The 15171-nt window shown below is 37.8% G+C and overlaps 1 protein-coding gene across 2 annotated transcripts in view; it reads left to right on the top strand.

Annotated features, from left to right (window-relative positions):
- The window catches only part of pcbp3 (poly(rC) binding protein 3), a 77495-nt gene that overhangs the window by 12870 nt on the left and 49454 nt on the right, over positions 1–15171 (top strand). The gene's annotated exons all lie outside the window — the stretch shown is intronic.

Raw genomic sequence — 15171 nt, 5'->3', positions numbered from 1 at the left:
CTTCTGTCTTTCCCTTCTTTCCACATTAAGAGGAAATGCTCTTAACCCTCCCTTCTTCCTCTATTATTCATTCAATGGAATACTGAAACTGCAACTACTCATACACTGAACCAGCACTCCCTCTCCTGCCTTGTTCTCTTTGCTTTCTTCTATGCTCACTAACTCATCCTCTAATCTCCCATTTGCTATGTCACCTCATGACAGAAGAGACATGACATTTCACAATGCTCTTTGAGACACACGGCATCTGTTTCAGCACGGCACATAATAACAGCAGCAATAAGGGAGACTTGTCGTTCATTGTCTTAACGCTTCAGTCAGCTTTTCTTTAACTAACAGACACAGTTCTTCTACTACATTTACCTCTCTGTTGTTTGACATTGTGACGCCAAATCTGGCACAAAAACTATAAGAACATCCTCTTGATGTTCTTTTTAAATTTTGCACAGCTTGATATGAGTGGAGCTACAGTCTTCTTCCCTGCAGGGAAATCCAAAGCGGAAGCAGATTATTTAAACAGCAGGGTGTGATCTCCGTGCGCCCAGATTTAACAAAACTTGATCCACTGGCTAATTTGCTTTTGTCGTCCTGTAAAACGGAGCTGTGTGACGTCATTGATACCCCATGCAATGACAAGCACACACTCTGTAATTTCTCTGTAAACTTTTTTAAATTATCAGTGTGAAATCCCAAGCTACCACTATAAAACTACTTGTCTTTGTGTGTACAAGTTCAGAAACATAAATTTCCTCCCTCCCTCTTTGGGATTAAGTGGTTACATACTGGGACATCAAAGAGCTTTGGTGCCATCTCGATATTAAGGGAAGGCTCTGTGATGAAGGTGTGAGGATGTCAAATGCTGCTTAACAACACAGGATATTCCCCTGACACACAAACGGAAAGACAAGCACAGTCAGTGCCTGTTTAACACACCAATGAGCCAAACACACCATTTCATGATTTTGTGCTGCTTGTCTTTTTTGTGCAGTCTCCTGCATCTTGCACCTTTCTATACTCCTTCGTGCTGTCATTCATGACCCAAATTTTCTCTCTCTTTCTGAAGGCTTTTCACAGGTTTAATCATGTTGCACAGCTAAAAAAATGCTTGTGAGTGGGACACAGGAGGGGCCATGTACAGGAAAATTGCATCAATTATAGATTCAGCGACTGGTGCTCAACCTTCTAGAATCAATAGCCAAATACAGTCACATGTCACTAATTTACAAGATTGATGCAAACAAACAATATGAGTTCCTTTAATGGAGATACCATCATTTTGAAATGCAAGGAGAGAGATTGATGTGTTTGATATGTTGTGATTGTTGTGTATGTTTAGACTTTACTGGGCAAGCAGTGCCTGCCTTGCTTGCACAGATAGCACACCCATAATATAAAGAGGGCATATACACAACCCTAAAGGCTTTACTGCTTGTCTTAATGATGCTGACAGTTGGATATAACAACATTTTCTTTAACCTAATACCTTGAAATTCAAAATTGCCTTGTTTTATTCATACACACCGACCGAATTAGATCTAGCACTAAACTTTGAACCTGACCTTAGAAAAGTTGTCCAGTCCTTCGTTTTAATAAGATTAATGACCAGAATTGAACTGATGTGCCATTTCTAACTTTCTGGAATAAATGAAATGGTAGTTCAAAATGCAGCATCGAGGTGTGTTATTGGTTTTACTGATCAGTTTAGAGCTCTTCTAGCGCTTGTCCTAAACAACATGGTAGAAATGTGGACCCTGTGTGAAACATTTGAAGCTTTAAATCCTCCAAGGCACTCCTGTCCGTTTCAAAGTGTCAAATCTAAGGTAGCTATGGTTTGACATCAGGATCCCTCGGTTTTCAAATGACCTGTCTGGCTCAATTTTTTTTTTTTTTAAACTGTAATTTTAAGACAATTTTATATCCCTGTGCAACATTTTCTCAAATTATTGCAATTATGTATGTGTGTTTGTTGTTTTTAAAAAAAATTGCTTGTCATTTATTAAGTTGACAATATTGTTGCTTTTTTGTATTAGGTTTTGTAAAACGTATGGCTTTACACAACTTTAGATTTGTCCTGTTTTGTTTTTTTATCCCTAATGTGCATTTGATTGAACTTAGCATTTAGCATTTGCACCGGTATCAAAGGATTCTAAAACTTAGTTCTCAGTGGTACAATATAAATAGAATTGTTTTTATTCCAGATATAAACACACATTATTAGCACACACATGACTGCCTCTTTCAGCAGTACAGAATTGGTCTACACTAGGCTGCAAAGGATATTGAGATGTGTATAAGCACAGGGGCAGTCACATATTGAAATCTCCCTAGACCACAAATAGGACGACTACAGTATTTTAATCACTGCAAATATGCACATCCAAACTTGTAACATCAGCTCACTGGTACAACAAACAGAAATAAGACTGGATGATTTTTACATTTGATGTCTGGCTCCATTAATTTGTGTTTTCCTCAGAGTTCCAAGTGCCATCAAAAGGTCTTGTTAGCCAGTGACCTCATTAATGTGGTTGGATCAAACAGACTTGTATCTGATTCTAGCGACCATTTAGCAACAGGGTTCTCAGCTGCAGGGTCAGAACACCACAGGGGGTCAAAAGTCAATTTTACTTCACTGAGTCTTTATTTATGGGTCACCAGGAGTACTTTCATCCCCTATAATAATTGCTAAATATACAGGGGCACCTCAAATAAGGTAGTGCAGCTTATTAAGACATTTTTTGATATACTTTGGATAAAATATGTAAACACATTTTTATCTGCCTATATGATTTATATACTGTTTTACCTTTTAACTTTGGAATCTTTTGTTATATGGATTGGTGGAATGTACGATGATGACTTATGATGCTAACCTTTTGAGTCAGGGCAATGGTTGGTCACAACAATCCTGCACACCTTGTGCAATTTGATATGCAATTAGTAAAATATGTGATCAATGCTGGTATGAATGTTTTACATTTTCAAAAATCGAAGGTCTGATATAGGTTAGAAACTGAATGTCCTTGTGGCTTTGAGCCTACATGGACTACCAGGCCTTGTAGAAATAATTTAAAAAAAAAACACCTAAGTAAAATAAGGCCGAAAATAACATGTTAGAGATTTTTCTTTTCAATGCTAGGATGATACTGTATGCATCTCATGAAGAGGGATCATAATAGGGCATTCCTTTGATCATTACCCATAGGGGTAAACATCATACTGTATTCAGCACAACAACATGTCAGTCAGGCTCTATTTATTATTCAAGGAAGCAATTATAGTAATGATAGTAATTTTATTCCAAAAATAATAGCTCCTTTGTGTACATCTGCTTATATCTTTGCTTGTGTTTGAGCAAAGGAGAAACTGAACAGCTGAGAAACTGAGTAACTGGCTCCTAACTGAGAAAATTCAATTGAGATGAGAATGCTCAGTTAGTTCAGCATTATTAAATCTGTAATTTACCACCGTAGGGAGCAATCAAGCACCATATGCAATCCATCTTTATGGAAAGGAGAAACTCAGGTAATACACCCTGTCAGAGAAAGTGACTGGTCAACAGTTTGCAACTGGTAATTTATCAGATTTATTAACGCTGGCAGTTTTCATCTGCTCAAAAAAATTGTACTAGTAAGGGAAAAAACAGCTGCACAATTTCCACACACAAAAGGGGGTGTGTCTCATGATGCATGAAACATATTTGGCTGACTACGTCTTTGTGTACAAACAGGTGACAAATTAAAGGAAAATCTGTATAACACATCTTAGTAGGTGTTGTGACACCAAGTGCCACCACACCAGCTTCAAAAAGCCTCATCTTTGGAACTATGCTGAAGGGATGGACACAGTTCTTCCAAAAGTTATTCCCGCAGGAGTCCAAAATCTCTCGCAGGTGTTCGGTTGAGTTGAGTTCTGGATACATTTTCAGTGCCCTAAGGATGGTGGCTCATGCTGGAAGAGACCATTTTATCAATGGATAAAGGTCACTCTGAAAAACTACAGACTCTCCATGACTAATGTGAGACGTGGCCCCTCATTTGTATTTGTTTCTGTAGGAGGTACTGTGAGACTTTAGGGAGTCTAAAGGCTATGGAGATGCACTTGTGGGCAGTGCTCCAAAAAGGCAACAGCTTTTTGTCCAGGGGAGACTGCACAATCTAGGGAAAAGCTCACTGGTTATAAAGTTGGCATGAACAGGACGATAAGAGACAACAGTTCTTTCTGTGAACTATAATTGATGGCAACTAAATTCTATTTTTTATATCCATAATAAAACAAACTATTACACATTACAAATCCCACAAACTACACTAAGTTGCAACAGCTTCTCTCACTTAAACAACTCAAAATAATGTGCATATAATTTTTAAACATAACTGGATGTCAACTCTTTTCTCTTTTTTAATCAATTCCATAATTTTCCTTGAAACTGCTTTGAACCCGTGTTCATACCAGCGCTCATGCTGGGGCTGGTGGCTTGTAGCTGGTTAAGCTTAGCCTTTGTTAGTTTCTTTAAATATATCCATGTTTACCTGGATGGAGGTATTTTAAATGTCTCAGTTTTTCTGGTGTCTCTGTGGTTTGTTTTGGCAAAATCTCTGTCTACACTCATGGTGAAGAGCTACAATGTCAATCAGCCTTAACTGTAGTAAAGGTGAAGAAATAAATAATAAATAAGTTGCTTTTTTGTCTTTTCCATAGCAGGGGGTAAATTAAAGGAGAAACAGAGAAAAATTGGTGTGTTTCAAGATAGTTACAGAGTGGAGAGACTTGCTTTTAGAAGCAAAGAAGAACAGTGCATATTTCCATTTACTCAATTTTATTCTGATACTGCCCCCTGGTCACAACAGACACCCCCAACATGACACGACTATGCTGGACCTAAAGGGGAACAACTGGACCAAACCTTGTTCAGACACCCCCCAACATAATAGAGCCATAAGACCTAACTTTTTTTCTTCGATACGTCAAACGCCAGGATGAGTGGAATACATTGTACAGCTTAAAAGGGCTAATTATAGACTTTAATTTCTCTTTCATTAGAAATATTTGAAAGAAAGATATGAATACTTGAGCTGGACATAAGTGGAGCAAAGAGGTGGTTAGCTTCTTTCCTCCTGAAGATGTGTGCAGGATTAATAAGGCTCATATCCTCTACTCAGGGAAATACATTACTCCTAAAGCACAGAGGAATAAGCTAAACTATAATTAGAGTGATAAAAAGGAAGAAAAATATTGATAATGTCTTTAAAAGATTTACATTAAATTGGGTTTAAGTCTTCAGTGGAAATGAGTAAAGATATCTTGCTTGAGCCATATACTTTCAAATGAAAGTTTCTTGGATGGATGAGCAACAATTATCTGTTCTAATATCAGCATTCAGAAACAGACGGCAAGAGATTAATAAACACCAGTGGCAGAATCTGATCAAGGGTACTTGATCTGATGCTTGCAGGGTACCTATCCCGTCAGGCAGAAAACAGACGTGGCTGTAAATCAAAGGAATACTCATAAAACTGACCTAGCAGGTCCTGACTCACTGCTGATCAAGGAACTAATTGATGGCAAGACTTATTTATTGAACAAGTTGCATGTCGCAGCAGATAAGACCCAATTCCTCTATGCAGCTTGCAAAAAAAGAAACAATCTGTGGGTGACCACCAACTGCTGGCTGGAGGCACTACACTCACTTTTAAAACAGGACTTGAGGTTTGAAAACATTAACTTTTCAATTTCTGCATATTTTCAGATTAAAACATGGCTGTTCAGAACATAGATTGTTTACTTGCTTTGACACAAAAATGGCAGCATTTTTCACATGGGCAGTTATATACACGTGTATACAACTATCAGTGTGCTCAAAATTCACTCCCACAGGTTGTGAATTTACCTGTAGAGGTGGGTGGAGCTGTGTATAACTAATCTGCATGCTGACAATAAAGCAGCTTATGGCAGACATTGTATACCAAATGGGTTGCAGATAAGAGACCCCTTCATTTTGTAGAGAGATACTTCCATCACATCAGTCCTAAGCTTAAATCTGAAATGAAACAATCAGTGATCTGTTTCACATGATAAAAACCTTTCACATTGCACAAATATGTGGGTAAATGCCTTTTAACTTAGTCTTCAAAAGTGACAAGGGAAGTGTCAGAAGAAAACAAACAAAAACATTTTTAGAAATGTGCCATTAGTATTCCCAGCTCCGTGTCTCAGTGCTCATTCATGCAGATGTCACACAGGATGAACTGATTCTAATAACCGCTGTGAAACGTAATTCATCAGACAGTAACGTAACAGCCCATAAAATTAACCTGACAGGCCTCAGTTTGCTCTCTGCATTTGTCCTTTATGCAGTTTGACTTCATTAAGTGGACGCTCAAGTCACATTTTCACATCTCAGGGTCAGGCTTCCCCTTTTATATATATCAAGATTCTGTTTTGCTGCACACACAGTAATCAGAAAGAACTGCAGCAAATTTATGGAATAAAACAAATTTGGTGAAAATATAATATATAATAGGACAGGATGCGAGACAGATATTAAAACGTGAGGCTTATAAACTTATAAACAGTATAGAAGATTACTTTATTAATATAGTGGAAAAATACCCAATTAAAAAAATATTTCTCATTTATATATAAAAGGCTTACAAATGAAAACATGCAGAACATTGCAAATATTAAGGAAAAAAATAGGAAAGTAAATATTATAACTGCTGATAAAGTGCGGGAGGAGTCGTGTACAGTTTGCCATAAAGGAATTGAAAGCTAACTATGGAAAGAATTTGACTGGAAACTAAAAAATCTCTCACAATCTCTTCATATGTGAAAGAACCCAACTGTTGGAGAAAATGTGGAAAAACAGGAGCACTCACATATCTTTGGGACTGCCCAGTAATCCAAGGATTTTGGCTACGGGTCAAAGAAGAAACTGATCAAATCTTACCAGTGAATTCTCCATTAGAGCCACTGATCTTTTTTTGGGAGCTACACCAACAGAGACATACAGCTCAGACCAAAGGCACAGTCTACTGATACTGATTGCTAAGAAAATGATAACTGTAAACTAGAAAAAAAACAGAACCACCATCCATAACTCAGTGGGTACAGAGACTGAAAAAGGTCCAACACAATGGAGCGAATGACGACAAATCTGCAACTGAAACTGGCCATTTTTCAACAGAGGTGGAACTGCTGGGTTACACCGTACCTGAGTGACTGAAGGATTTGGGTTATTGTAGCAAAGCCACTATTGTGATAGAATAGTTAGAAGGAGCTGTGCTTTTCTAGGACCGATATGGTTTTGTCACAAACTTCCCTTTTGTATCCTTTTTTTAAAAATATGATTTTAATTCAAGTCGTATGTCAGTGAATACTGTCGTTTTGTGGAAAGATGAAAAGAAGTTAATAAAGACAGGGTTTTTTAAAAGTGAGGTGCAGTTAGTTTCATGTGTTGGCCTCATGGTCTGATACGCTCTCACACAATTAAATCTTTTTTTAAATACTTTAGAACAAAAAAAACATCCTTACTGAAATTTTCATACGCACGATGCAACTGTATTAACATGTAAAAATGCTAATTCTGAAAATTGTGTAGCAAGTTTTCATGTGTTGTATCTTTTCAAAGACAGAATTTATCATGTTTGCTCTTTCTCCAGGTTAATATTTTTGCCTCATATTGATAATAGCCCGTTTCGACTAAGTGCACTATTCTTTATTTTGTATGTCTTTCTTAGTTTGCCTCCAATTCTTGTTGTCCAGCGGTTGTTGTTTTCCTAATTTGCACTTATTTTAGACTGATTAACGAGATTTCAGTGGGACCATTCTCTATTTAACTGAATAACCAGTTGAGATAGTAAGTAGAATGTTTATACTGGTTTTGTGCACCGTTTTCTCTCCAATCTAAAAATGGAATTGGCCTAAATGAGCTCAGTAACCATTGTTCAATGTGTTTGTTAGAATCACAGACAGTACAAAAGATGGACATAGCTTCTAAAGTTGGAAAAGTAAAACAAATGCTTTAGGGTTTAAACCTTTATTACTTATTATTTTTAAAAGCCACCAGGGGGCGATGCCTGCGGTTGCTAAAAGACTTCCAGTCCTGTTGAAGTTTAATGGAACACAGTCCTCTGTCCTGGCTTCAGTGATCACATTCCTGATGATTTTATAGCCACACTCTCATTTTACATCACAATGAATAAAACATAATTTTGTAAACTTTAAGTGTCAGTAAGGAGGATTAATCAGAGAATGCTCCTTTGCTAATCACTTCTAACAGTTTGACTCTCAGACATGAGTCTTGCTGAGTCTTGTCACATCTAATTTAAAACCCCAAGAAATCATCAAACTTATCACCTCAAGGTCTCAAAACAGGATTTCACACTGGCTACTTCCATCTTTTACACCATCTATAGTTAGATTGTATAAACTATGCATCTATTTTTAAATCACAAAATAAAAGGTTATAGTTCATGTTCACCAATTCTGGCAATACTTCTATCATCACAGTAAAACACATGTAAACTTAATATTTAGTAAATAAATGATGGGAAATAACTTCTCCCACCTTACATTGGAATTTAGGGGATTTGTAATTTATTTACATCAAACACAAACAAATAAATGTGTAATCGCATACAGTAAACAGTATGCGCATGCAGTGGGTCTCGTCTTATCAACACTGCACATGAAACCAGCAGAAACCCCACACACCACACGGTTGACTACCAGACAGTTTGTGTGATGAGCAGGCAGAAAGGCGAGCCTCTCCGGACATAAATATGTCCAGCTTTAAGATATACAACTGGCAATTCCATCTCCAGTCGAAGTCTCACCAATTGCTTTTTGCCCCTTCCCTACAACTCATGCAGGCGTATAATCCACAAGACAAAAACACGGCCTTGCCCACGTGCAGGTGCAGCACAGGCTCATAATCACACCGTGGCAGTGTGAGAGAATGGATATTTATAACAAAATGAAAACGATGCCTCCGTTTAAATGGAGGTCACACTAACAAATCCATCAATGGGATGTGGAAGCTCTGCGCAGTCAAGTAGAAATCCAAGAACACAGATAGAGTCTTATTCATGATAACTAGCAATATTCGAGGATCGATACTCTCGGACTGAGGACTTTAAAAAGTGCTCTGCTTAAATGTTACTTTTGGACAAAAATTGAAATTTATAAATTGTCCCAATAAATAAAATGTTTTAGTCCAATGTCTCCAGTGCTTCCCATTTACAGGCCTTATTTTGATTGGGCATCTAGGTATGCTAACGGCAAACCCCTATTAGCATTATTTATTCATATTTTCCATCCATTTGTGATTACGAAGCCATTAGTGGTCAATTAACTGGCCATCTAGCCTCGGCTCCTTCACTGTACCCATTTATTTTACTAGCTCAAGTCAGGTCTACTTACATTGATATATGTTCTCTGGTATTTTACTTTATGTCCACATTTGAAACTGAAGTTAAGACCATAACCTCTAACATCTGAGTGTTAGAGGTTGTGCTCATTTTACATGGAAATAATGTTAGAACCATATATCTTATGTCATTAGTGGCAGCTGGGCTTGCCTTTGCATCATCCTAATCTACAGCTTCTCAAACCTCAGGAGAAACTAAAGTATTTCTCCTGCTTGGGCACATAAGCCGATTTCTTACCAAGAAAGCTTTCCCTCTCTTTCACAAAGGCCCCAAACTGGCTGTCATCTGTATCAGTTGGATACTGTTGCAGTTTTGCGCTGGCAGCTATTAGGCTTATAGTTCTTTTTATTAATATTATTATTAGTAGTAGTATTAATATTATTATTATTATTATTATTATTATTATTAGTATTAATATTATTATTAATACCTTTTCTTAGTAGCTGCTGTGTGAATCTCCTTTCGTTGTTGTGTCCTGAATGAGCCGGGCTTAACAAAAATCATAGCAAAGCCACTGTCATAAGTTAAATTATGACATCAAAATTTAAGCAGTGGAAAAACAGCAGCTTGAAAGCGATTGCGAGTTAACATGAGAGAGAGAGAGAGAGAGAGAGAGAGAGAACACTGGCTTAATCTGTAAATTGACTGGTTCCCTTCTATTCTACTTGAGCAAGTCTAAGTGTTCAAGTAAAAGAAAAAAATGAATGTTAGAGCATAGCACCTCTATGCTCTAAAATCCTGCTAAATACTATAAGGTATATATAGCTTATATAGTTCATAATTTATAGCTTCTAGTTTACAAAGAACTTTAGACTTGGCAATGTGAACAAAGCTATTTTTATAAGTCAGCTGTATCAGAATTTAGTGCAGCTGCAAAGTGATAGATTTCATCCACAGCATATCATTGGCTTTAATAAATAATATACAACATGTGAGGTATGGATAATATCACTTTTATAACTAAAGATTTAGTTATCAAAGTGATATTATGTAGGCCAGTGACGCAGCAAGTGCACATCAAAGTTCAGCAAACTTTAATTCTCTGTGAAGTCATAATGGAAATTCACGACAATGTAAAAATGTTTCCGTGTGTGTTGCTCACAGAGTGTCAGTGACGGGCGAAAACACCTCAGAAGCAAAAATCCTTAAAACGCAGCACTCAAGAAAGCTGATGCACACTCTCCAATAAAAATAGCATGACTAATCCCTCCTCACAAATGACAAGGCCTAGTCATCTCACACACAATGACTTCAAAGCTAGGCATTTGCCACGATTCAGACCGGAGTGATGGAGCTTCATTTCTCTCCGTAGCATATAGGGTTAACTAAACAAGCAATTTCAGTGCGGCAGCATTTACTAAAAAGCTTGATGGGGCCAGCTAAGCTCCTGTGATTGGCCTTTGTGTGTAAAAGTGACCACTTAAGTGCTGTGCAGCTTCTCCTGAGTGTGTTTGTAGGCATAAGCATTTCCTCTGACTTTTTGCCTGCTTGCACTGTGCATTTGTGTGTGTCCTTGGGAACGTATTGGTGTGAGTTCCTGCTCGCTGGTGCATTTGGGGTTGATCTGCTGTGTGCGCATGTGTGCAAGAGAGCCATCTGTGTTTTTAAATGCCTTGATTTGTTGTGGTGCCGTAACAATTTAAACAAGCTTATGGTAATATGCTCATTTTTCAGCATTCACAGAGTCACATGGAATTTTCCTCAGTTAAAATATTATTTGTCATCATTGAAATTTTTTTTTTTTCTTTAGCGTAATTTTTATGCCCCCAAACATTACTTAAAAGGTGATATAATCATTACAACACTGATGTAATTTGAAATGTTTTCATTTCATTTGTTGACATTCAGCTGGATGATATATGTTTAAGTTAAAAGCATCTATCCACTTGTTAAGTGTGACAACATGTCCAGGTGCAAATGCTAACTCAGTTCCCTGAAAGAAAGTACCTAACCAGGGCATCTTTCAGGGCTAAAATGGTCTTTTAACTACAATCAAGTGATCAGTGTGGCTGTTCTTCAAAGTGTCACAATCAAGCAAAGAGAGAATCATAAGGCTGAACGAAATCAGACATAGCTGTAGTCTAGCTAGCTCAAAATTGACATCTGAAAATTATAGATGTCAGTTTTGGGGGGTTAAGCTATTTGGCATAGCTTAAAATTCTCATTAAAGTGGCGGGGCTCAACACCAGTGGTCTGGATCAAGGCCAGTTAATGTACCCTGGCAGGGCTAATGTTTGGCCAATGTGGGCTTTGCTTTGGTTTGACATGCTGGTGCTTTAATGTGAACTTTAGTTTTTTTAAGTTCTACTTACTGCACACTGTTCACATTCATACTATACAGCACATGACTTTAGAAGAACGTTTTATGCTCGTGGTCCATTTAAAAAAAAAAATGCAGCAGACAAGGCAACTAGCCAAGTGAGGAATTGTTTATGGCCAAGTACTGGCAAGGTTTTCAAAAGCCACCACAACCCTTTTAATCTCAATGCAGCTTTTGAGCATCACTTACTGACAACTGGGCTGACTGCCGTAGTGCCTGACAGATTATCAGAAGTGTAAACAGCTGTATTATAGGCCTGGCACAGCATTATCAGGTAATATGTGATTGCCAGCATTCAAGTAATTGTTTAGTTATTGATTACAAAGGATAATGCTGCTAAAATATAATGTTATGGCATTAGAAATACTTACTGGTTTATCATACAAGTAATAAGTATTATTATTATTACTACTACACACTGGTTCAGTAGCTATCCGTCACAATCAATAGCTCCCCTTACCTTACCCTATATATGTATTAGCTGAGAAAAGTTTAAAGTAAAACCAGTTAGCTCCAGCAGTGTTTTGATCTAGGAAATGAAAATCAGCATTCAGGCTGTGTCCGAATGAACTGACATATAAGCATTCAACAAGACCATTCACTACAAACACATTCACTACAGCTAAGTGGCTGCTAACCTACAAACATAGACAGATGCTGCTGCCTCAGTGTTAACAGTAGCCATGCTCTGAGTGACCTTACTTTTAAACTAAATGATTAGTCTAAAAGTAAATTAGCTTTTAATTGAATCACAAAATTAGTAAGTACTTTCTTTCTTGTTTCTTTTATTCCTAGAAGACCAGATGAAACATCAGGGATCCACTGTGAATTTTACACTCTTTATTCACAACTTCCTTGTTACAAATACTTCATATAACCTGGCCTAATCTCAAACTTGTAACCCAAAATAGTCTGAAACAATTCACTCCTTCGCTGACTACGTTGGGTCACCTTGTTTAACAGCTCTCTGAGCTCAGCTATTCAGTATTTAGTAATAGTATTTATACACATGTATCACGGGAACAACAACTTTGCTTTAAGACACAGCTAATGGGGATTTTATTAAACAAACAATTAACAAATTAAGCAAAAAGCCTGTCTAAGTTTGCTGGTTTTACATAACACATGTCACAGATAGCGCTGAGACACAAGATGTAGTTTCCTTCCTACTCTTTTGATTTAAACACTCACTGCTTTTCCTGCATATGAGTCACTTTTTAGCACCTCCATATTTCATGTGGTCTCCCCTTAAACACATCTTAAACGGCACATTAATTTCATTCATGTCATGTGTGTGTATGAGAGAAGGATGCATTTACCATCAGTGAAGGGTGAGTCCTTCAGTAGACAGGGTCAGTGCTCTAATCTGAGGAGGTGATGATATTGTGAGGATATTTAATGAGAGGATAAGAGCAGAAGCGAGAGGTGGGGGAATTAGCCTTTTTAGATATCATTAAACATTAATATTCTCGGGGGACTGGAGCACACTGGGGTCCTTTTCATTGACTTTCATGCTGCGTGCTAATAGAGTTTCACCTCTGGGGACCTCAGCACCCCTCACCCACCCCTAAGTGCAGAGCTAAAGCTAATGGAAGATCAGATCGCCATCCCGCTTCTGAGGATGAGATTAGTGGGTGTGTGTACGTGAGTGTGTATTTGCTGTATATTGTAAGATTTCGTACTCTCTTTTGCACCCTTTCTATCTTTTGCTCACATATACATGCAAGCGTAGCATACATTAAATATAGCCATTAAAAACTATTAAAATTCTAATGGACTTGCATATGTTACCATAATACTTAATCTGGGTGCCTAACATTGTCTCCTATGGCATGTTATTCTTACAGTATTAAGCAAATTGACGTTACCTGCTCTGTTGTTCAGGGGTTCAATCTGAATGCCTGTTTAAGATATTTGCATTTTCACCTGCACCTTTGTGGGATAATCTATAATAAAGTTCAGGTTCTTCTGTGGTTTATATCAGAGACTGCTATAAACGCTCTATTTCAAACAGCTTCTTTCCAGCCTTGGATCTGTGTGATGTCATGTTCAGGTGATATCCCTAATATAGCCATGTCAGCCATACAGCTATGGGTGTCAGCACTGACGTTTAACTCACTGGCATTTACAATCTTTCATTTTTCGTTTTTTTTTTTCTTTTCTTTTTTTTTTTTAATGAGAGACAACCAACAAGAGGAACATCGACTTAAAGCTTAGGGTGGACTTATAGGGGGACATTTCAGACAGTCAATAAAATGAGGGGCTGCATCAAGTAGAGATGTACCAGTCCAATATTTGGATCAGATTTCTGTCAGGTCCTGATTCAAAAAACTGGATGTGATAGTATATGCGAGTCTCGTCCTCGCAGTGTACATTACAGATTAATTTAGCACTGGTACAGGATCAGTACTCTGCGTCGGCAGATCCGTTAACCCCTGTGTCTGTATCAGCTCAGAAATGGTAATGGCTGGATTGGTGTATCTCTAGCATCATTATAAGGCAAATGAAGATCGCAAATCACCAGATACTACAGTAGCTTTGCATGAGTCACAGACCAAAGTCCAAGAATATAAATATTCAAATGGAAATGTGCATGAGTCACATTTAAAACTGACCAGATTACTTTGAAATATGTTTTTTAATCTAAACAAACATAGTCTGGACGTTTGGAATTTCATGTGAATCAAATCATGTAAAAGCAAATGGGTGCTGGTGATGTACTGGATGGTTTTAACCACCTGAGGCAAAGCCTTCCCATACTGGGCGGCGCATATTCCCATACCAATTTGTGATTTTCCAGTTAGCACGCTTTCTATAGCTCCCTGACACGGGATTAGTCGTCTTAACATTCCTCAAGAAGATTTCTGAGCTTTCTTCGCCAGTGTGGAAGTGTGTGTCGAGCATGGCAGGTGTTCTGTGCATTCACCTTGTCCACCTGAGTGCGTGCCCTTGCCTTCTTTTTAGCTAGAACCTTTTAGATTAATAAAAATTAATTGATTATCAAATTTAATTAATTTAACATTAACTAATTTTTTAATCTAAGCACAGGTTACAAATGTGCATTTTGGACTGTACAATGTTTGTGTGTGTGTGTGTGTGTGTGTGTGTGTGTGTAATATACATTATATAACAATCAATTATGGAAACAATTATCCGATTGTCCTCTTTATGGCTCCTTTTCTATTGTTCTAAATATCTTTAAAATGGGTGGTGTATGGCACATGGAGCGCCAGCAGAGGGCGGTGACTCCCTTCTAAAGAGAAGAGGCTTGGCCATCAATGCAGGAGCTCCTTTGCCCTGTGTGTAGGGCTGAACGATATATCGCATTTGCGATAATATCGCGACATGATCAAGTGCAATTTTCTAACCGCAAAGGCTGCGATTATACTCTGGACATGTCCAAATTCATGGGCTGCATCC

Source organism: Pundamilia nyererei, unplaced genomic scaffold, assembly GCF_000239375.1.
Source record: "Pundamilia nyererei isolate P.nyererei 1_Seehausen unplaced genomic scaffold, PunNye1.0 scaffold00071, whole genome shotgun sequence".
Lineage (NCBI taxonomy): Eukaryota > Metazoa > Chordata > Actinopteri > Cichliformes > Cichlidae > Pundamilia > Pundamilia nyererei.
This window is presented reverse-complemented; position numbering and strand designations above follow the sequence as displayed.